General features: G+C 31.4%; 1 protein-coding gene across 7 annotated transcripts in view; it reads left to right on the top strand.

Annotated features, from left to right (window-relative positions):
- Positions 1 to 24,594, top strand: part of Zbtb20 (zinc finger and BTB domain containing 20) — a 1,008,106-nt gene that overhangs the window by 128,964 nt on the left and 854,548 nt on the right. The window contains exon 1 of one of the 7 annotated variants that reach the window (XM_023717588.1): positions 20,102 to 20,122. The exons of the other annotated variants lie outside the window; for them this stretch is intronic. The gene's annotated coding sequence lies outside the window, so the exon portion shown is untranslated. Of the gene's footprint in view, positions 1 to 20,101; positions 20,123 to 24,594 lie in introns of those variants that run through there. 7 annotated transcript variants of the gene reach the window in all.

Here is a 24,594-nt window from a genome sequence, read left to right as displayed (position 1 = left end):
ACGCTGCGCCTGGGCTGGGACTGGTCCCGCCGGCGCAGGGTAGCAGGAAACTCTCCGCACACTCACCGGACCTGGGCTAGGACTGGGTCCTGAACTTTTTTTTAATGTATATCAACCACTTGTACTTCTGAGTAGTCTCTTTTCATTTTTGTTGTCCATTTTTTGGACTGTGTCTTTTAGTTTGGGAGGAATTAAATTTATGAGTCCTTTATATATTCTAGGTATTAGTTCTCTGTTCAAGGAATAGGTGGCAAATTTGTTTCCGAGTTTTACTTTTGAATTAAAAAATATACTGAGTGACTTTTGGACATTTCCAGTCTCTCTTTGAAAGACATAAAAAAGAACAAGTTATGGTGAGAGTTGAAGCAGTGCTATCTACTGCTCTGTATGAACAGATCGTTTGATATTTTTATCATATTAAGAATATTTCCTTGACAGCTTTATAGTTTGTTTCTTCCCAGTTTGAATCATAAGCTTTCTGTCTTGGAGATGTGAAAATTAATTTTGCAATCTTTTGGTTTTCTCTTTACACTTTTGCTTGCTTCCTGTATCTTTAGCTTTTTATAACAGTAGTACAAGTTGGATATTAGTTTCTCCATTATATTATCGTGATAAGAGATTCAGATAACTAGATAATATACCCAATTTCTCATAATGAGTTGTTCTTATCTTTTCTCATATTAAGAATTAACTTACCCTCAATAGCTGAAAACAACCAACATTAATTCTCATTATTTCTGTGGATCAGAAATTCAACAGTTATTTGACTATGCAGTTCTAGCTCAGAATCTTTTTACAGGTAACAGTTAAGATGTTGGCCAGAGGAAATGCTTGCAAGATGGGTTACGCTTGGTCTTTATAGCTGCCTCAGTTTCTTGTTGACTGTTGGCAATGGGGAAAAGCTAAAAAGAGGTAGAGGGAGGCAAGAAAGCAGCAAAAGTTTGTGATAATTTAAAAATTACTTGATATATATATATATATATATATATATATATATATATATTTAGTGATAGAAGAAGGAAGTTAAAAATGAAACTGCACTCTACAGTGTACTCATGGCTCTGGTTTCAGGAAACCCAGAAAATATTGTGTGTCCTCATGAATGCATAAACTTCAGTAAAAGAAAAAGACCTACAGTAACTACAAGAACTCAAACCTGAGGTTAGAGATGTTCAACATAAATAAACATGAGAATTGGGACAAGTTGTCAATATAAATTCTATGTTTTTTGGTGCCTATATTAGTAAAGTTTAATGTTTATGAAAAGTGTAAACCTTAAGAAGAAATGAATGTGAGAGTGTTATTTTTAGGAATAGTTGTAAGAATATTAATACTAATCCCATTGGAAAGTAATGGAAGATGTTTTTAGTTTTTTGTTTTAGGATCTTTATGAATTAGTGTCAAATCAAACAATTTAAAATTATCCAAGTAATTTTTAACTAATACAATAATGTGAACCCTAGATATCACTCCTTTTTGGCAAGAAATGAATTGTGTATTATTAATTTTCATTTGAAATGTGTAAATTAGGCCTAGGGAGACTAAAACTAGATCAGTGGAGTGGTCTAATGGAAGATATGACTGAGAAAGAATTTAAATATTGTCCTGATACTGCTATGGAATAATTGAAAAAATCTGGGGTATTTCATGTAATCTCATTGAACCTAAATTTTTCACTTATACTGTCCGAAAATTGTCTGAAAGGCTCAAGCTCAAAAACTGGTTGTGAGATATACTTTTTTTTTTTTTTTTTTTTTTTGGTGGAACCAGGTATTGAACTCAGGCCCTTGCACATGCCATGGAAGCACTTATTCTAGTGAGCCATCTCCCTAGCCCGAGTTTTACTTTTGAATTAACAAATATTATACTAAGTGACTTTTGGACATTTCCACTCTCTCTTTGAAAGACAAATGAAAAAGAACAAGTTATGGTGAGAGTTGAAGCAGTGCCTTCTACTGCTCTATATGAGCAGATTATTTGATTTTTTTTATCATATTAAGAATATTTCCTTGACAGCTTTATAGTTTGTTTCTTCCCAGTTTGAATCATAAGCTTTCTGTCTTCGAGATGTGAAAAACATTGTGTATTTCAATGTGTGATATGTAAAAATCTGAATATTTAATTTTGCAAAACACATATTGACTAATGGGAGACAATGGATTATGGTTTTGTTTACAGAGTAAAGAACTAATTTAAGAAATGTAATATGAAGCCGACCAATGTAATTAAAATTGTAATCATTTTTAATTTACAGAAAAAATTTTTTTGTTTTTTTTTTTTCATTTTGGTAAACACTGACCACAAATTAACCAAAATAAAACTTTGTAACATAACTCCATACTGATAACTTGTGTTATAGTCTTGTTTTCCCCCTCTTTGGGGTGGGCATTTTGTTATATTTTATCTCTTAGAAATTTGGATCAAAATTTAAGTGTAATAGGTTGATTTACTGGGGATTGAAATAATAAATTAGAGGGGCCAGGGAAATGGCTCAGTGAAATAAGTGCTTCCCTGGCAAGCATAAGGGTCTAAATTCAATCCCTGGTTCTGCCAAAAAACCAAAAAAACAAACAAAAAGGAAATAATAAATTAGAGAAAATAGTTTCAACTTTATGGAAATTTTTGAATTACGGAATGTGTATATATGAGTATTACAATTAAAGGTATGATGAAATATGTAGAATCACATCAGTGAATTTAAGTTACTGCAAGAATAACTAATTTATACACATTTTACCATATATATTCACTAAAAAGAAATCTGAATGTAATTATTGGGAAGATACTCTTGATTACTGTTCCACAGAAATGAGCACACATTGAGTTGAAAGACAAACCTTGGCTTCCATTCCTGTTTATATCTCACAGTGAACACTTTTCCACTTTGAATGATTTGAATATTCATTATACATTTAAATATATATATATATATATATACAGTTAAAACCAGTCTCACTATTTATAAAGGGCAGAAGTGGAAAAAAAATTAAGAGCGTACAGAACACAGTTCAGATGATGAAGAGAAAGAAAGCTCTATTGAGATAATAGCACGTATATTTTCTGCAATGTGCTAAACCTTTTAAAAAACTGTATGAAATAATTTAGTGTTTCTTTTGTTTGAATTTCACATGAAAACAGTATTGACTTTGTTTTGTACTTATTTTTATGTATTAATAATCACTATTCTTGAAAAACAGAGCTAAAGTGATTAACCCACAAGAGAATCATGAGCAGAATGTTCAGCATTATGATTGCCCTTTACTATGGTAAGAAAATTGAGTTACCAGGGAATTGGCTACAAAGATTTTTGAAATTAACACTAAAGAATTGAAGTTATTAATAGTAACTAAGGAATTTAAATAACAGTGTGCACAGTCATGAGATTCTGAACATTTGGTCATTTGAATTTCTCTCCCTTTTTCTTTCTCTTTCTCTTTCTCTTCCTCTTCCTCTTTCTCTCCTTTCTTTTCCTAAATTTCCCATAGAAGAATTTATAGTTTGGAGTACAAATGAAATATTATTCAAAGTTATAATCAAACTCAGTAATTTAAATACATAAATTTTTATTTTATTGCTTAAAATTGTTTTAATGTACTAGGTACAGGGTCTTACTGCACAGCTCAGACTTGTAGGGATCCTCCTACTTTCAGCCTCTTCAGCACTGGGATCACAGGCATACTCCACAACGCCATACTCAGTCCCCGGCTCAGCGCACCTGAAGGCAGGGCTGGTATAGCATTTGGTACTAGGGATCAAAACCTGTTCCATTAGTTCTGCCTAAACAGGTGCTTTAGTCTGCTGAGCTATCTGGTTGGCCCTAATTATCCCAGTAATTACTAAGCAGTTCTGTTTAACCAACATGTTCATTTTAAAAAGGATGTTTTCGACTTTGTCTTGGTCCCTACTGGTTTTAATTTGCTGGCTTCTCAACTTTACAGTTCTTCTACCTAAATCCATCACTTTCTCAATGGAATCTTACTAGGTATATGAAAAATTCTTTGTTCAAATGTTATCATAGAATCTCATTTTTTTCCTCTGTAGCTCTCACAATAGTTGTCCAATAATGTCCATAAAAATTTTAAATATCTGGCTCTCAGACATTAATTATATGAAAACAGAGATTGTTTCTCATTTTATTGTTGTCTTTATATACTAGCCAGATTATAACATGATCTTAATATTTATTGACCTATAATTTGAAAGCTGAATGAATTATTGAATGATATATTCAGAAGAAATTTGTGTAAAATAGCCTTAGGTAGGAAGCTTTTTTGTTATAAAATTTCAATTGAATGAATGCTTTAGATACCAGGATGGAATTTTTGAACATTAGCACAAGGTTTATACCTAAAATTAAGACATGTGTTTAAAATAGTAGCTCATCATTTAAAAAACAATGTAGAATCTTATCCTCCTATGGTTTATGAGTTTTAAAAAACTGAGGTCAAGTGCCAGCCAAATAGCTCAGCAGATTAAAGCAGCCACAAGTAGGCACAGGGGCCCGAGAGTAGATCCCTGTACCTGCCGTGTCTGCCCCACTCTCCAGGCTATGCTGAGATAGCAGTTGAGACTGCGTGTAGTGGCACATGCCTGTAATCTCAGCTCTTGGGAGGCTGTAATCAGGTGAATCAGTATGAGTCCGATTGACGTAGTGAGACCCTGAACACCCTGTAGATCGTTCCCTAAAATACAAATAAATAAGTTAATTAATAATTAAATACATAAATAAAACCTGAGATTATAATAGCTTTCAAATTATTGTCTTGTTATTTTGTGTAAATAAAACTACATATTGGCATTCTGGTTAAAAATATATATCAATTGACATATTGATGATAGCCTTTAATCAGAGTTAGAAGCCATAAATAAAATTCTTTATTGAAACATTCCCTAAATTCAAATGCCTATTAGCCTATATTTGTGAAATGATGCATATGAACTATATATGACAAGCATTATAGGGAGTCAAATAAAAGTCATATTAGACACAAAGGACCAATAATAGTAAATGGATATATGCTCAAGCATATTACCTTGTGTTATGGCTTGTACCTAGATGTCCGCACAAAGCTTCATGTGGCCATAGGTGGGTTTTTTTTAGGTGGCTGGATCTAGAATGTGTGTGAAACAGAGTGTAGACGTAAATCAGTCTATTAATTAGTTTATCACAGTTCTTGGTGTAGTGAATGGAAAGCCCTATCCTGAGTGTAGGTGATACCATCCAAAACACTTGTGGCCAGTATGGGAAAGGAAGCTTGTTGCTGTTTGCTACTTCTGCCTTGCTGTGAAGTGTTTCTCCTCTGCATTTGTCCTTGTGCTATGCAGCCCTACCTTAGAGCCATCTAAAAATGGATAAAGCCTCTACAAAAGGTGATCCGAAATAAAGCTTTCCTCCTTTGTGGGGGTTGTGTATTTTGTCTCAGTAATAAGAGATGTAATGAAGACACTTTGTAAAACTGCTGTTTTTTACATAAGAATGTTAGATAATGTTGTATTAGATTTTGTTTCCAATTAGTGAAGTAAGTTTAATTTATTCATTCACTCATTTAATCATATATGCATCAAATTCTATATATGCCTCAAAATAAGTCATGTGTTATCATATGCCAGTGAATTTCATATTTTGTTATAAAGTAGTTTTGTAGAAGCTTTAGATTCAATAAATAAACATGTACTATTAAATTTGCTCATGTAGCAATATATACATAATCAGAGCTAAAGCAATGTAGAATATTTAAATTTATTAACATTGTTTTCTATCTTAGCCCTAAAATTATTTTATTTACATTCTTCACATATATTTTTAAAAATTAATACTTCTCTTCAATTTTTCTGAATATTTCAGTTTTAACCATTATTTTAATTACAATATTTTGAATACATTTCTGATTTTTATCACTTAAATATCACAAGATACACTACTTGCATAACAGTAATATATGACAGTTTGTGTGTCTCCAGACAGTCCAATATGACTGATGTAAGTTTGCATATAGTTGAGTATATCTAGTGAGAATGTATACTGTACCCTGAGAAAGATGAAGTTGTAGAAGAGAGGTGAATATGCCTGGATTACTATAAATTGTTTTAGAGATAGAATTCTTTAATATTCTTCTGTAGATCACCTCAAATTACTAGTTTAAGACAAATGTTAAAGAATTTCTCATGTTAATGTAAATACAAATTCAAAATAATCACATCTTAATAAACAAAAGACAAATCTTTCATTTCACTTTCCATGTGTATGAGGAAAGATTGATGGATGACCTTTCATTGTAGTCCTTACATAAACTTTGTGAGAGTAGAAATTGTGGATTTAATTGCAAAGCTTATGGTTGCTTTGAAATGTACACAGTAATAATCACCTCAACATTTGTTTTAATTCAACCAAGATTATTTATCCTACCTGAAATGACAGACACTTATGTTAGAATGTTATTATGACTATGGCTTATCAGTATAAATCATATGAACCCAAGGTCTTGACTTTGGCAAGCATTTAAAGAAGCTAGGTTTAGATCTCAGAATGGGATGCTGCACAAGCTTCTGTAAGATCTCTCCTACTGGCCAGATAAGTTAAGAGGATAAAACTATATGTATGAAGTTGTACCCCTAATAGGTTCATAATTGGTATTTGATATAGAATATGTAATCACCTTTTAGTACTCATTAGTTTCATTAAAGCAGCATGATCACACTATCTCTGGCATTAAGGAATTTTCACAGTTCGAGGTTACTGTGTAGACAGCAAGCCTTTTAAACACTGAAACACTGACTTTAAGTTATTTTACTAGAGAAGAGTTTTTCAGCAACAGATAAATCATAAAATTATTTTGTGTTGGGTAATTGTGGCAACATTCTTTTTTAAAATTTTATTTTTTTTAAATGTATTTAGTATAGAGATACAGGGTTTCACTGCACAGATTGCACATAGTGATCCTCCTATTTTCAGCCTCCCCAGCACTGGAATTACTGGATTGCACTACCATGCCCAGTCTTATTCACCATCTCAGTGTGCCCCAGGGGCAGGGCCGACATGGCAGGCCTGGGATTGAACCTCAGTCCCTGCCTTTGCCTAAGTAGGCACTTTAGTCCACTGAGCTGTCTGGCCAGCCATTTGTGGTAACATTCTAATACAGCTTTGATTCCTTGTGCTTCTGAGTATCTCTTTCAAAATATATGTACAAAGATTGCATAAAACATTGAGAATTTAATAACTGCAGAAATATCATAGCCTGTGCTTTTGACTACATTTTTAAGAAATAAACATTGCAATATCCATATAGTAAGCAAACTCAGAAGAAGCAGAAGAAGGTATCTTTTCCATGCCATGTTTGTCCTGGTTACAAGCCTGTGGACACCAAAATGGGGCAGTATTATCTGGTGTTTTGGAAGAGAACCTTTTATATTGTCTGTGTCGTTACTGAGTAGATATGATACTTTTCATGTCAGCATTATATAAATACTACAGTAGAAAAAGATGAACTGAACGAAAGGTGATACAAAGGGAGAAGAAAATTACCTTTTGGTTTTGCCAGAACCTATGTTATATCTCTAAAACTTTATCTTTCATGATTCTCCCTTCAGAGATTCCTAGGCCTCTCATTTTATAGTGTAATGAAAGAATTTGGCTACTAGACAATTAGATTACCATAAAGATTTGCATCCTAAAGTACCACGTACATACATGAGTTTTCTGCAGTATAAATGAGGCTTCTCTAATATAAATGAGTTTTCTGTAATATAAGTGAAATTTTAGTAAAAAAAACCTACTATGATATTTTTGTTTTCCTTGTGCATTTGAACTAATGCTCTAAGAATATACTTTTCAGATACCAGCCATGTCATTTTATGCCAAGGAAACAAACATTTATATATGATTACATTGTGCATCTAATTTTTATTACCCCAGAGATTCATTTAATATGATTATGGTTGTTATTTTCTTTTATAACATTTCATAATGAGGTATTTGGAATGTTTTGTAGCCACAATATGGAGAAAGATTGTTTATGGTGTGGTTTACTATTCTTGAACGTTTCTTAATTAAACAACTTTCTTACTTGTAAAGATCCACCTCTGCTGTATTACCTGTCTTAAATCAGATTTCAGGTATTTGTTCTTCACAATAGTATTTCTCTAATTGTTGCCTGTAACCCTGATCATTTAGGAGAGGCTCCATGACTTTGCTAGCTTTGAGGAAAAAACATCAATGACATAATTTTGTTCATGTTTATTTAAGAATATTAAAATATGCAAAATTATGTTCTCATAAACTTTTATACTTAAAGTTCACATATATTTGAACACATACGCAAAAGCCTTTTTATCTCATTCAACAGTCAGCTAACAGGATATGACCTGCATCTTGAATAATATTTTTCTACAATGGACAAATTGTGCGTATTCATTAAATTTGCATAGTTCATAGATTTATTTTTACATTTCTCATTTTTTTAAATTTCAAAGATAGTTTATATCATACATATCGAATAATTTTTATTCTTATTCATGATTTTTATCCCATTTTTTCCCTAATGGTACCAATTCACAAAAAAGTGCATCTATAGTTTAAAAAATATATTTATTCAAATATAAAAGGGTTGGTGACATGTTAAGTAATTAACAACAATAATAATGAATATAATTTGAATCAATAAAATGTACATTTAATATTATGCTATGAATATGTGGTGTGGGGATTACATACACCAATTTAAAAACTGTATTCATACCACTCATAAATATCAGCAGTACTTTTCCCTCCTAGTTCCTAGTGTGTCTTTTCTCAAGCATTGTCAAATAATCGAAAGCAGCTGTGGAAATACTTTGGTCATATGTTAATGCTTTATGTTATGCATAGATGACTTTGTTGCCAAAGGTGAAAAGATTAAAATTACAAGTTCCAAGGTATTTTTTTATTTTTTGCATAGCAAAATGTAAGTGATGTATAATACTCCTGCAAAACTGCAAACTCTTCTTTTTTCCTTTTTCTCCTGTCTCTCATATTCATTGTTTAATCCTTAAATTCAGTTTCTTTCCATTTTACTGTATCTGTTATATCTTTTAGGTTTTACTTTTTCTTTCTTTTTCTTACACTAGGAAGACATACTATATTTACGCATGTCTGATTTCTTTCACTTATGAATTATAGCCTCTAGTTACATCCACTTACCTATAAAGTCTTCAAGTTTGTCTTTCTTTATAGCTGAATAGTACTCCATTGTATAAAAAATAGAGGGAAAAACATGCAAGAATATATACAGGATGGCTGAGATGATTCTACTCATAATTTCCTTCAGTTTTTTGAAAATAGCAGTTCACGTTTAAAATTTTTACCTTGACTAACTCAGTTTGCTGATAGCTGTGATCTGAGCAACTACATTAAGGACAACAATGTGCAATATAAAACACATGATTGAATACCTGTCATCTTGGTGTTCTAAATATGTACCTTTTAAAATTATCAATCATTATACTCTTTAAATAAATTAAAACAAAAAGACAAGAAAAAATTAAGATTTCTTTAAAGTAAGCGCAGTATTCAAGTATTTCCCTATTTTAACTATATCTGTTAATCTGAGCAATAGATTAGGCAAAAATAGGTAATGTAACAACCATTCTTAATTAGCTATTTCTGCTTTGAAAAATCTATGACATACGTGTTGTTGTATGTTACCCTGCTTCTGTCTTTTTTTCTATTTGTTTTTGCTTCTGTTTCTACTATCCAAAATTAAATTAAATTATTTTAAAAATACTGGAAACTTGGGGCCGGGGAGATAGCTCAGTAGAATAAGTGCTTACTTGGCAAGAGCTGGGTCATGATTATTGAGTTGAGCATAAGATTGCAGAATTTCATTATTTTGTTTAACTACAAACTAGTGAAAATGACTAAGTGTTTTCAGAGAACTTGGTTGTGACCCAACATTTAATGTGGTTATTTATTTTGGGTGTAGGGAACAAATGTTAAAGAATAAAATCCACTGCCAAACAATTCTCAGGTATAGAACACGAGGAAGTACTTTTTATTCTAATGACATTATAAGGATTGAATGAATGTCAAAGGATAAATTAAGAACCAATGACTGTTCATCTTACAGGCTTAAGGTTTGAGTATGATAAGATAGTTGCCTTATCATCTAATTCATATTAAAGAGAACTTTTCATAACTCTTTATCAACTTTTATTGCATTTTCTGGAACTGACTTACAGATCAGTCTCTAATTTGTTACTGATTTCAAAGAACTGTAATTGTAAATCATGATGTTCTAATGACATACAAACAGAGTTGAAGAACATTTTCCTTGGCTAAAATATTTTATCTAATCTATGGTTAATATAAGTAATACATATCATTGAGGTAGATAAAGCCGACAATTGCTTCCTTCCAAAAAAATTGGTACATATGATATATCAGATGCTAATGATTCGAGTAACAGTCTTAAGATGGTAAAATAGAAGAAAGACACAGTGAAGAAAAAGATTCATAGTCAAATTAGAATTTAGAGGAAGAATATGGAGGTATTAGAGATAATAAAACGATCTCTAAGATTTTTTCCCAGTTAAATACTGTTATATTCAAACGTCTCTTTTTTAGTTTGTCCTCACCTATTTTAAAGCTCCTCCATACTGGTGATTTTCAGGAGAACTTTGTGACACCATGAATTTTACTGACTTTATTACAGTTGGTTACATTAAAACTTTTCTCTCTTAAGTAATGTAAGATCAGTGTACAGAATATCAGTAGACAAAATTGTATACAAATTAGCTTTGCATTTTTTAATGCATGTAACTTTTAATTCAAATGAAAAATGTTGTAACTTAACTATCATAAAAATGATATGTATTTATTATAGAAAATTCATCCCTTACAGACAAATTATATAGGCACAAAGTAATGTAGCTTTCTTAGTACTTCATGTATACCTATAAGTTACATTTATATTTATATTCAGATAAATATCGTATGATACCTGTTTTCTTATTTTATTGAATCTAAATATGAGGGAATGAAAGAATACTGTTCAGTAGGACCAATTTACTTAATGGGATCTATGAATTCTTACAGGAAATTGCATGTTGTTTACCACAGACCTTTTTTGGTTCTGTGTGTGGTGTGAGGATACATTATTAAGACTTAATCTATCAGGGAAAACCAAAGTATGATTTGATGCTTTCTTTTCCTATATGTCATGAATCTAACAATTGTCGACTGAGATTTTTGTTTAAAAAATAATGCCCCCTCTTTTTTTATAGGCACATTATTTCTCTTTTATTGCACCTACCGGCTCTACTCATGCAGAACAGCAAGAATTTTAACATCAGCACTACTTACAAATATTTGAATGTATACTGTCAGCTGGTCACTATTCTCAATATTTTATAAGCACTATTTCATGTAATTATCATAATATCTGTATACCTTAGTTATCCTCCTACTTTGGAAGTGAAAGAACAGAGATTCAGAGAGGGTTAAAGGTAGCCTATATTCTTGGTAATCTATTAAAAAGTGTAACAAAATGCTATCTTTTATGCTTTAACATTGTTATTGCCAAATATGGTTTAATTGGTGTAGAGGAGGATTTGAAATGGATTTATTTTTTAAAAAAATATACCAGTGATTCTTATGCTTCATCATGATTGAAAATGATAATAGATATTGATTTAGTTTAACTGTATTTCTTATAATTTCTTTTGCCTTTTAGATTAACCAGGTATAATGGTATGAGGAACCACATTTGACTTTAACTTCTCATGAGAAATGTGAAATTTAGAAAAAGCATTCCTCATGTGTAAGATATGAGGAATATGTGAAATATAGACTGTTTATATTTATGTTTATGAAACAAAACCAGTATATAAATATAGTTTTGTTTTTCATTCACTAGAAAATAAAAAAGGGAACATAGACAAGCTTGCAGTAAGAATAGCATTTCATATCATGTGATTTGAAATCTATTGGAGAGTAAATCCTGAAAATAAGAATTTATTGGGCCGGCCAAATAGCTCAGTGGATTAAAGCGCTTGCAAACAGGTGAAGGGGCCAGAGGTTCTATCCCTGGGGTGCGCTGAGACTGGGATTGAGACTGGGTGTGGTGGTGTGTGCCTATAATCCCAGCACTTGGGAGGCTATAAACAGGTGGATCACTATGAGTCTGATCTGGTAGTGAGTCCCTGAACACCCTGTAGACCCTTCCCTAAAATACAGAAAAAAAAAAAAAGAATTTATTAATGTAAGGAAGTAGAAATAGAAGAGGAAGAACAAAGTATGAAAGAAAATAATGGAATAAAACTTTATATTTCAAAGCTTTGTTTCTATGTAGCGAGTGACTTTTTGTTGTTGTTGTTGGTCTTCTCCTTTTCTATTAAAAGTAATTGCTGGCTGGCCCCTGTTTTTTAAGACTTACATGAAAATTGCGTCTGGTTTTATCACACTTTAGCTTCTAATTTACAGCTGAATTCATCTACTGGAGGGTTTCTACATACTTTTTTTTTTTTTTGAACTCAGGCCCTTGAGCTTGCCTGGCAAGCATGTATTCTACTGAGCTATCTCCCTGGCCCTTGTCATTTATTAAATGTAAGCTTTTTTTTGAAATTAATTTTCCTTTTTCTGACAACATAAAATATACGATTTTAAGTACTGGAGTGTAAAATTTAGCCATGAGACTGCTGGTATTGGTTCAAGTCTTTTAAGTATCTCAAATTTTATAGTGCTCTACTTGAGATTTCTGCCTTTTTTTTTTTTTTCTAACTTCATAATGGTTCAGTGGCTTGATGTTAGCCTACTTCAGTTTATCTTGGAGAAGATTATCAACTAAATATAAAGGGCAACACATCAGGAGCTATGTTCTTGGGTGTGGCTAGGGAAGGGAGGGTGGAGGTAAAGGGACATCTCTGAATTCTTAGAATAAACATTCTGAGCAAAGAAGAACTTTTAATTTTCAAACTTGTTGCAGGATCATCTAAGCTGCTTTCCCTTAGAAATGGTGTTGGGGGTGCTTTAACATTATAAATATACAGTCTTACCTTTGAGTATTTGAACCTCTGTGCCCAATTTTAAGTGGTTGATGACATGGAATAAACAGAATTGGTTTCTCCATAAGGAACTTCTAGTTATGTGAATTTTTAGGTCCAAAATTATAAACTTTTTGTGTTTCCTGCTAATCATTTCCTAACAAATTGTAAAACTGAACTTAAAAATGTATAGAGCTTCTTCAGTGTAAATTCCCTAGTGGAACTAAATGCTGGTCATAATTTTCTTTAGCATGAAAATTTTACCATAATAATTCTCAGAAAAGCACATATTCAGTTAATATCTGTGGTGTATACTTTCTTTTTGTATTTTCCCCAGATTAGCATTAGAGCAGTTTGGTTCTATGATCTCTCTATATTAACCTTATCCTAATTCTTCACTGCTTTTACATTTTTAACATGATAAAGTAAACCAAGGACTGTGTTTCTGTTAGGGTACTATCAGTTATGAATTGTATGATATAAGTGCACAAGTAATTTAATGAATGGTAGCCTCATTTTTATTCTTGGTTAAATGATGATAGTAATATATTCTTACATGGTTATGTAGGAATCAAGGCAAAGAGGAGGAGAGATGACAAAATTGGAATGACTTTAGAGTTTAGGTGTTACGTGAATATATATATTATTATGTCATGGCATGTAGCACCTTCTGCAAGAGGAATAAAAATCTCATTGAGTTCAAAGTTGTACTTTAAAATTTATCTAGATATTTTTTCCCTCCCTTGAGTTATCTCCATTTTGCCCAACTTGGGCATTACCTCTTCAAATATTAAATGTTCCCTTTACAGTGCTATATAGTAATATTTTTCATGACACTCCAGAAATAGTGCTCATTCCTTTAATGAGATTTTTATATTATGAAATTATCTAAGTGCAAAATATTGGCCCAGAAATAGTAGTTATGCTGTATTAGGGATTCTTATGTAATTAGGTGCTTACTAGTTTATCGTTTTTGGTGTTGGTAATTGAAAGAGTTAAGCCATATTTCAAAGAAAAACTAATATTTGAATGAAACCCATTTCTTACACTAAAGCCTATAAATTTTTTAAAATACAAATCAAACTATGTCATCATTTTATCTGAAAACATATTTCCTTTATGACCTATGTTATACTCGAATACCTTACCATGGCTTATATTGACCTCAAGTATTTAATCACAATTTACTTTCTCAGTCTTATTTTTATTATTTTCTTTCTTGCTTTCTTTCTTGCTTTGTGTTTGTTTGTTTGTTTGTTTGTTTGTTTGTTTTATGGCTGGCTCAGCCTGCAGTGGGTACTGGGCTGGCACAGCATGTAGTACCCAGGATCGAACCAGGTTCCCTGTTCTTTGCCTTGGCTTGCCTAAGCAAACACTTTAGGCCACTGAGCTATCTCGCTGGCCCAATTATCTTTTATTTATTATTATTTTTTATGTATTTAGTACAGGTCTATGGCGTCTCACTACACAGATCGGACACCTAGTCCTCCTGTTTTCTAGTCTCATCTTAGTGTGTCTCTGGGGTGGGACCTTCAAAGCATACCAGGGATTGAATGCCGGCCCCTGTATCTGCCTAAGCAGGCTGAGCTATCTGGCTAGCCCCTGTATTACTTTTTAGCTTACACTTCTGGCTTAAGGAATTTCTTGTCATTTCTCTTATGTGCATATACTTCCATTTGCAAATATGGTTTCTATATTATATTTCTATGTTATATGCCTATATCTTATCTTAGGAATTAATTGCCAAATTCAGCATTGTATAGTTTTCTTTTTGTTACAATGCTATACTTTTTTTTTTTTTTTTTTGGTTCTATTTTTGTATTAGTACTTGTTCACAGTACATAATGAATACATTCATCATGGGGGATATGCATATGTACACAGCACATCTTAACTTTTTTTGTCCTCTTTCCCTCCCTCTAACCTTCTTCTCCTCCACATTTTTAAAACTGCATTTCAATTTTTCTTTAAATCACTTTTCCTTTATTTTGCTCTTCCTACCCCCATCTCATATTTCCCTTCCTATTTGAGCAAGTTCTTCCTATTTTCTAATATCTCTTCCCTATAAATACAAGTGAAGTGATGTGATATATCAACTTGTTGCCTTATTTATTACACGTAAGAGTATGGGTTCAAGATACATAAGTTTACCTAAAATGTTTTAATTTTATTCTTCTTTATGACAGAGTACTATTTCTTCATATATAAATACCATATTTTTTAATTCATTGATTTGTGGATGTATATATGTGCTGCTTCCAAACTATAGCTATTATGTATTGCATTGTGTACATGTGTATACATGGGTATGCATGACTATAATATGATGTTTTTAACTCTTTGGGGAAGACCCTAAAAGGGAAGTAACTGGGTCAGTTGGAACCTCTAGTTTGAGTTTTATGAAGAGTCTCTATATTACTTTTCATAGTGGCTGTATTCATTTACACTTCCACCAACAGTGGAGAAAGGGTCCATTTCCCCCATAGCCTCACTAGCATTTTTTTTTTTTCCAAGACCAGGTCTCACTTTGCAGTTGAAGCTTGTTCTGATCTCACTATGGAGTCCATGCTGGTATGATCCTCCTGCCACTGCCTCCTTAAATCTAGGATTATAGGATTGTGTCACCATGCCCAGCTGTTTGATAATTTCTTGATGAAAGCTATTCTTTGTGATGTGAGATGGAATGTCAGTGTTTCAAATTGTATTTCTTTTTCTTTTTTTAAAAATTGTATTTGTACATATTTGTAATTCATGTAGTTTACTGTTTTCTTGGGAAATAGTTACATGCACATATTATGCTACTGTTTTTTTAAAAAAAATACCTTTTCCTTTCACTCCCCTTCCCTCCTTCCTCCTTCAGTTTCCCTATTCCATTTTGAATTCTTGTTGATAGTATTTCTCTTACGTTATAATATAGTGTTTAAAGCAATTAAGGTTATTAAGTTCCTGTATATCACATATCTTTATTTCTCTTATTTTCTCTTCTCATCCCTTGACCTTGCTCCCTTATACCACTTTTCTGTTGCAAGAGATCCATCCTCTTGTCCCCTCTGTTCAATTATTCATTTTGTTTGTACTTTGCCTCACTCAAGTAAGAGAAACCGTAAGATATTTAAGCTAGTTTTTTTTTTTTTATTTCATTCAACATTATATTTTCCTGGTACATCCATTTTCCTACAAATGTTTTAAATGCCATTCTTTATAATTGAGTAGTATCCCATTATATATAGATATTACATTTCCTTTAGCCAATCATTTGTTGATGGTTATACAGTTTCCTTCCAGTCTTTAGCAATTACAATGTTTTTCGCTATAAACTCTGGTGTGTGTGTGTGTATCTATGTAGTAGGCAGATTTAAGCCCTTTCGGCAAGAAATATATCAGTAGAATAACAAGACTATATGGAATTTCTAATTTCAGTTATTTCAGAAATCCTTATACTGATTCTCATAATAGTTGTACTAGTTTCCATTCCCATCAAAAATGAAGGAAGATTCCTTTTTTCACCACTGTCATGCCAGTTTTTGTTAATTTCTTAATGATTGCCATTCTTTCTGGAGTAAGATGGAATGTTAGCATTGTTTTAATTTGCATTTTTCTAATTTCCATGGATGTTGAGTATTTTTTAATATATTTGTTTAAAATGTGTATTTTTTTGCTCTATGAAGTATCAGTTCATTTTTTTTTACCCCTTTATTCCCTGGGATTTTAATTTTAAATGGTTTAATTTTTCTGAGTGTGTTGTATGTTCTACCTATTAGTCTTCTGTCTGTAAGTGGCAATTGTTTTTTCCATTCTGAAGCTTCTCTCTTCACTATATTGAAGGTGTATTTCCATTTGTTGATTCTTGCTATTTTTGTATGATTGAGGTTCTCCTTAGAAAAATCCTTTCTTACATTTGTGTCTAAAAGTATTTTACCTATTCTTTTAGTGTTGCTGTTTTAATGTTTAGACCTTTGATCCATTTTGATATGGTGAGAGATCAATGTTAAAACTTGAAAATAGATAACCATTTTTCCCAACACCAGTTTTTGAATAGGCTATCTTTCTTCCAATATATACTCTTAGCCCCTTTGTCAAAATAAAATAGTTGAATATGTCTGAGGAGGTTACATCACTTCTGTTCCAATGATATAATTACCTGTTTTTGTTCTCATATCCTGCTTTTTTTTTAAATCACTATTCCTTTGTAGTAAGTATAGTTTGAAGTTAGGTATTGCTATGCCATCTGCCTTACTCTTATTCTCCAAATGTGTTTGCGAGTCTGTTTTTTTCTAGCTCTGTACGAATTTTAAGATTGTTTTCTCTATTTCTGTATTATTTCTCTATTTTTGTTGTTATTTTCATTTGGACTATGTTGAATTTGTGTGTTAGTTTTGGAGCTATGTCCATTTTGATAGTATTGGTTCTGCCTGTCTAGGAGAAGGGGGCATCTTTCCCTTTTCTGATGTCTTCTCAGTTTCCTTTTTTAGAGTACTACAGTTTTCTTTGAAGAGGGCTTTCACTTCGTTGGTTAGGTTTATTCCTAGGTATTTCACTTTTCATGAAGAAACTGTGAATGGTGCAGCTTTCATAATTTCCTTCTCATCCTGTTTATTGTTAGTGTACACAGATGCTAATGATTCTGTGTTAATCTTGTATCATTTTACTTCTCTTAAGATTGTTAATTGTAGGTCTTGTATGTAGAGTATCATGTTATCTAAAAATAATACTGAGTTCTTCCTTTCTTATATATCTTTATTTTGTTTCTTTTTCTTATCTAATTACACTGGCTAATGTTTAAAGTACTGTGTTGAATAGAAGAGATGATTATAGGCCTACTTGTTTTTGTTTTTGACTTTGAGGAGAATGCTTTTAGATTTCTTTTTCATTTAGTATGATGCTGCCTATTTATCTTAAATAGATTTTATTATATTCAGATATGGTCCTTCTATACCTGTTTTCCTCAGATCTTTTATTGTGAAGGGATGTTTGATTTTGTTGAAAGCCTTTTCTGTGTCTATTGATATTTAAATACTGCTTTTGACCTTTTCCTGGGAGGTATTACAATATTGACTTTTATATGTTGTACTTTCCTTGCATCTTGTTCAAAGTGTGTCATCTTTTTTGATAATGTGCTGCATTCTGTTTGTTAATGTCTTGTTGAGGATTTTTCTTTCCCTTCAGGAGAACTGTTTCCAGCCTGCTCTCCAATCACCAGCTGTCTTCTGTGCCTGGCCTTCCTTCATCCACCCTGGGAACTTGACAGTGTGGAGCATAGCTTGGAGCTAAGGGGCCTCTCTGGGACCCAAATTTGTTAGCTGAGCCCTTCCCTACAATTGTATCTCCACCAGCTTTTATTGCACAATTGTGGCAGTAGGTGTTAGTGAGGTCACTTCCCAGCCATTTACTGTGGAAGGCCACTTTGGGAGCAGTGTCTGTTTTCCTTGCAGGTTCAAAATGCTGCTAATTCTCTCAATTCTTAGGTGGCTCTCTCATCCTTGTGGAATGTTCTGTTTTTCTCTGAATAGTGTTCTTTGGGTTAGAATCTTCAGATTAGAATTCAGACATGGGCAGCACATTGTATTTGGTTACTTTATCTCTTATATTTCTTTAACATCAACAAGAAACAGATAAGGAGAATCTATCATAAATAGAGATTTAAAAGAGATTTAAAATCTCTATCTTAAAAGAGATTTATCTATCATAGCATAACTTATCATCTCTATGTTTCTTGTTCATGTTCTCTCTACTCAGCCATGTTGGATCTTCTAGATCATTTCATCTCAGTAGATCTTTCCTCTGCTTCCCTAATGTGTCTCCTCCTCTAGTCAGCTATTTAGAAATCTCTATTCAAAACTCTTGTCTTGCTCAAGATCAAGATCAGGTCCATTGTTTGGCTAGTAATTTGGTGTTTAGGGCAGAGGGAAAATAAAGAACAGCCATTTCTAAGTTGGCAATGGCTGAAAGGAGTGGACTTTTGGAGTTGGTTAGGGACAAATTGTGGCTTCAAATGTTTGCCTGGTCTGCAGGTCTGATTGTTTTGCCAGAGACACAGGTCCAATAGTTCCCCACATTTGTTGAATTACCAAAAGTATTGAGGATTTTTTTTCATGTATTGGCCATTTATACTTCTTCATCTAAGAAGTGCCTATTTATTTCAGGTGGCCATTTTTAAAAATTGGGTCTTTAAATTTAAGCTGTCTGATTTTCTTGAGTTCTTCATATATTCTAGATTATTAGTTATTTTTAGGAGTATCTGGTCATTTTTTTCTCTCATTCTCTGTGTTATGCCTTTACTCAGTGATTTCCTTTGCTTTTGAAGTAGATGACATCCGGTTTGTTGATTCTTTGTAATATTCCCAGTTACCATACTTTTGTTCTTAAGTCTTTGCCTCCACTTGTGTTTTCAGGAGTTTTACCTGTTCTATCTACCATTAGATTGTTTCTATTTTAATATTTAGATCTTTGATCTATTTCAATTTTAGTTTAGTGCATTGTGAGAAATATGGGTCCAATTCAATCTTTAGCATGTGGTAAATCAGTTTTCCCAGCATCATTTGTTGAAAAATTTTGGGCTTTCATTTTTTTTCTAAGAATTTGTAAGGTTTTGGATCTTACATTTAGGTTCTAAATCCATTTTGCATTAATTTTTGTATATATATTTCTTTTTAAATATATGGAGATTCAATTTGGTATAACATGTAGTCTATTTTAGAAAAAATCATATCGACTCTTCAGAAGAGTGTAAATTATGTTGTTTTGTAAGCTCTTGTGTATATGTCTAATCACACCATTATGGATTTTTGCATGAATTATAAGTGAGCTTCAATTGACTTTGCCTCAGAAATACCCTTCCTATTTCCAGAAAATATATAAAAATTTTTTATGCACATTGCTCTTTGAAATGACTATATAACATGTTCCTTTTGTCTCCATTTTATGCCTCTTGCACATACTTTTCTTTCTTATTTGTCACAATAACATAAGATAGGTTTCTTAAATCTCAGTAGTGATTTCTTAAAAATGTCTAATGATATCAATCATTCAACTAATAATTTTTTTCATGTGCTTTCTGTCAACATGTTTTATAGACAGAGCTCTATATGGACCATGGCATATAAAACAGGTACTTTATTGTTTAACCTTTTACTCTATGCTAAAATTTCTATGAAATACATATTTTTTTGTAGGATTAGGACCATAGAATATTCATGGTTCTTATCACTAGTTAATTTAAACAATTTGAATTCCTTGACGTTCTTTGAAAGCTTAAAGGAAGACAATTGTGTCATGATAATATGACACTAACTTATGTTTTGATAGGGGTGTTAAGAGCAAACAGTCTGATGTACTCAGGGTTGGATAGCATGCCCTGATTTTTGTTGACTAGTGACCTCTAAAACTTGTTTCATTTGAGCTTACTTAATATCATGTCACCTAATGGAAGCACATTTTTTTCCACCAAATCATTTTGCACTAATTCAGTACAATTTTGCCCATTTAATATCAATTGACATTAAATGATTTCCTGTGCAATGTCAATTGAAAATCACTGATTTCCTGCTAAAACAGCACTTATTGTCAATTTCTTCGTGCGGCAAAAGCATTTTTTCAATTAACTTTGCAATATAATTTTTTGTTTTTAGTTGTTTTCATAGTGTGTCTGATAATAGTTTTGTGAAACAAAGACATTAGGAGAAAAATATAAATTCCTTCCTCCCATTAAATAATTTAATACTTATGATTTTATATGTATAAAGGAGGTGAATATTTTATTATAGAATTTTGAAATATATCAAGAATGTAGTAGTAAAATGGTTATTGATAAATAGGATTGTATAGATTTCCACATTATATATACTAAGCTATATGTAAAAAATACTTTGGCAAATAAGTATTCATTAAAGTGACAATTTAACTCATAAAAACCTAAGTTTGTGTATTTGTTAATGAAGACTTTTTTTTTTGTTGTAGAGGAACGTGCTCACTTAAATATCCACATATAGTATTATTGGAAAAATGTGGCACCTTGCATCCACTATTCCATGCACATTGGGAAAGCCTTGCAAATTAACACAGATAGAAGATACACAACAAAAAATGTTCTTCTGATTAGATAACATCAGGCTTATTTGGCAGGTACAAGCAATACTATGATTTTCATACAAATTCTACCATTCTGGATGGTGGTGAGGACAGGGGAAAATGAAAATTGATCTTTCTTCTCCTAGAGAATTTTGAAAAATATTAACTATACAAAAATAGAAAATTAATCAGTGTTACACATAATATTTCTAGATTTTAGATGTTTATTAACTACTAATCATTTAGTCCAAATGTATTTTAGGAGACTTTTAGAAAGACTTTTCTTCATTGCTTTAGTATCTGAAGAGAGAAAAGAGTAATGCATGACAAATAATAATAAACTTTAAGTGATAAATTTTAGGACAATCCTTAAATAATGTACATTTTAAAATTTTGAATAATCTTTTTGGAAAGAGTTTTGGATAGCATACACTCATGATATTCTAGGGTTGTTTATTTGAGCTGTGTTTTGAAGGAAGATTCTAGTATGTTTTGAAAACGGGCAGAATGAAATTTTATTTAAATTGCTTTTTTATTTTTTTCTCTTTCATCCTTGTTACACTGTTTGATTACTTATACTGTTTTGCTTTTTGGTGGTATAGCTGCATTTTGGAATTATCTTAACTAGAAGAGATTTCAGAAATAATTCAAAATAATACTTTTGAAAGTATGCTACTTGAAAGATATAATTCTAGGAAAAAGACATACAGAAAAAGGTAAAATAATGCCATTTCTCTCAAGAAGCTGTAATCATGTGGGTAGAATAATTCTCATACAAAATCTACTGTTCTGAATGGTGGTTGAGACAAGAGGAAATGAGAATTGATCCTAGAGAATTTTGAAATATTGTATAGTACAAGTTTAAAAGTGTACAATAGTGTATCATAGGCAAATAAAGGAATGGCACATATGGCAGCCTGGTAATTTAGGGAAAACTCCTTGACTAAAGAGATTCTGAAATGATCCTTGTGAAGTGAATAGACAACCAGAGAGGCAGATCCGTATAATCAGAGGAAACTGCAGAAATAAAAGCATAGATTAAAAACAACTTGGTGCATGTGCATTATACTAAAATACATGTATATATTTTATAAACCTGAGATTACAATGCATAAACTAGTTCCTTACATTTTCTTCATTTAACAGAATACGCTGGTCATTTTTTTGAGGTTCTTAATTATTTTCCATCAGATCCTTTTTAATTGCCACATAGTATTCAGTCAGATGGTTCTCTATATTTGTTTATCCCTTAATTTTGTTTGTTTTTGCCATATAGCCCTTTTCACTTTATGTGTTTATATATACTATTAAAAATTATAACATTTTATTTTTGGCTTTTGTCTTGCTTTTATGCTTAGAAGACCTCTCCAACTCAAGATAAATTTAAAAATTATCTTGTATTTGCTTCTAAGTTTTTTTTAATGGTTTTACTGTTTACATGTAACTCTTTCAACCATCTGGAATTTTGTTTTGATATATAGTGTGAGATAAGCTCTAAATTTACTGTATTTTAAATTTTTAACCAGTTTTCCCAGCACCATCAATGAAAAATCTATGTTTTCCCACTGATTTGAAATGCATTATTTATCATGTTAAATACTTAATTTACAAATGAATTTGTTTCTAGCCTTGTATTTGAAATTCAGCCTATTTAAACTCATTTCTACTATTTCCTTTGCTTTTCTTATATGAACTAAGCTAATTTAATTATTATGATCTTTTACAATGCATGTAATATCTGCTAATGATACTTTCCCTTATTTTTGATTTAAAATGGTCTTATAATATTCCATGATAATTTTAGGATAATTTAATCAAGGCTCCACTGCCTTGCCTTAAATTTCAATGTGCTTCTGATAAGGGATATATATATATATATATAGCTTTTTATAAATAAGGGAAGTTCTGATACTTTTGTAAATAAAGTAAGTCTGTCATGTATCTCCTTAAATTGTATCTCTTTAAATAATGATAGAATTCTTTGTCTACTTTTCTTATGTATTTACAATTCTGTGTGTGTATGTGTGTGTGTGTGTGCGCGCATGTGCGTGTATCTAGAGCTTCCAAATGATAATACTACATATTAGTACATGAGTTTCTTTTAACTTCTGTGAGAGTGTCTCTAGTGTTTATTAAGTGCAGTATCAACAATTTTTGAGGTGTATAGTCTTGATTATGTTGATAAGATTCATTTTAATCAGCATTTATTAAGCACTTATGAATCAGGAAGAGTGGCTTATATTTTAGATCAATTTTCAAAATGCTTTTTTTTCTTTGTCATATTTATATCATATATATGGATGTATCATTTAATAAGTTATATTAGTATCCTAATGGTGAACCATTTTATACTTTTTTGCCAGCCATGAATTTTTTTTTCCATGAGTTACTTTTAATGTTGTTTATTTTCTTTAATACTTTGGGGACCTTTGTGTTGTTACTTATAAGTAAAGTGTTGTTTTTTATGCTGTCCAGTAGAATTATATGAGCCATGTATAGAATTTTGAAAATTTCCAATAACCACATTTGAGATACAGGTAATTTTAGTAATACATTTCATCCTATTCGGTATAACCAAGCTATTATTGCTTCATTGTTATTAGCATAAAATGTTAATGAGTTATACTAGATTTTTGTAATACATTCTCAAATTCAGATGTGTCGTACACTTGTATCTTGTCTCAGTTCAGATGAACCACATTACTGTGTCATATACTATCACTATGTGGTCATATTAGGGCTATATTAAACTCAGAAATTTAATTTGGAAGTTATTTTTTTAAAATTACATTATGAATTTTTAATTTTCAATTTTCCATTAATATTAGAGTTTAAGAGATTATAGCCATAGAATATAACAGTACAGTAGTAGTCAGTGAATTCATTCCAGAGATCTATTGTACAATATGGGGACTATAATTAATAATATTAGTACTTGCAAAGGCTAAAAGGATATAAAGCACTCGAGTCATGGTGTTAAGTAGCTAGTTTTAGTCATTCCCCATGTATATATGATTTAAAACATTATGTTGTATAGGGTAACTACATAATTTTAATCCATCAAAAATTTTTCAAAATAAAATGTAATGGGATTCACCTTTAAAATTATGTTTGTAAAAAAGTTTTGTAATTAAATTTTACATTGTTGGTACATTAAAATTTTCCAGCACAGTCTATTTTGAAAATTTCTATTTACTTAAATGTTATACCATTCTTTCAAACTTCAGTTATATTAGTACTTATGGCATTTTTATATATTTTAATATTATCCTATATTTATTTCTTTTTATTCTTTATTTTCACTGTCTTACTATTTGATTACAATTGCCAGTATTGGTTTTATTTAGCTTAATTTTCAGGTAATATTGAATATATTTTTAAATTTTTTCATGTCTGTCCATTATGTGTTTGAAAGGAGAAGAACAGCATGTTGCAATTTATATTTAACTATGTCTTTCTATTACCAACATGGAGAAAAGATTTTAAAAGAACATTTAGAATCAAGGACTCAAC

This window comes from Octodon degus, unplaced genomic scaffold (assembly GCF_000260255.1).
Source record: "Octodon degus isolate 3935 unplaced genomic scaffold, OctDeg1.0 scaffold00053, whole genome shotgun sequence".
Lineage (NCBI taxonomy): Eukaryota > Metazoa > Chordata > Mammalia > Rodentia > Octodontidae > Octodon > Octodon degus.
The sequence above is the reverse complement of the archived record's forward strand: the minus strand, read 5'-3'. Positions and strand labels throughout refer to the sequence as shown.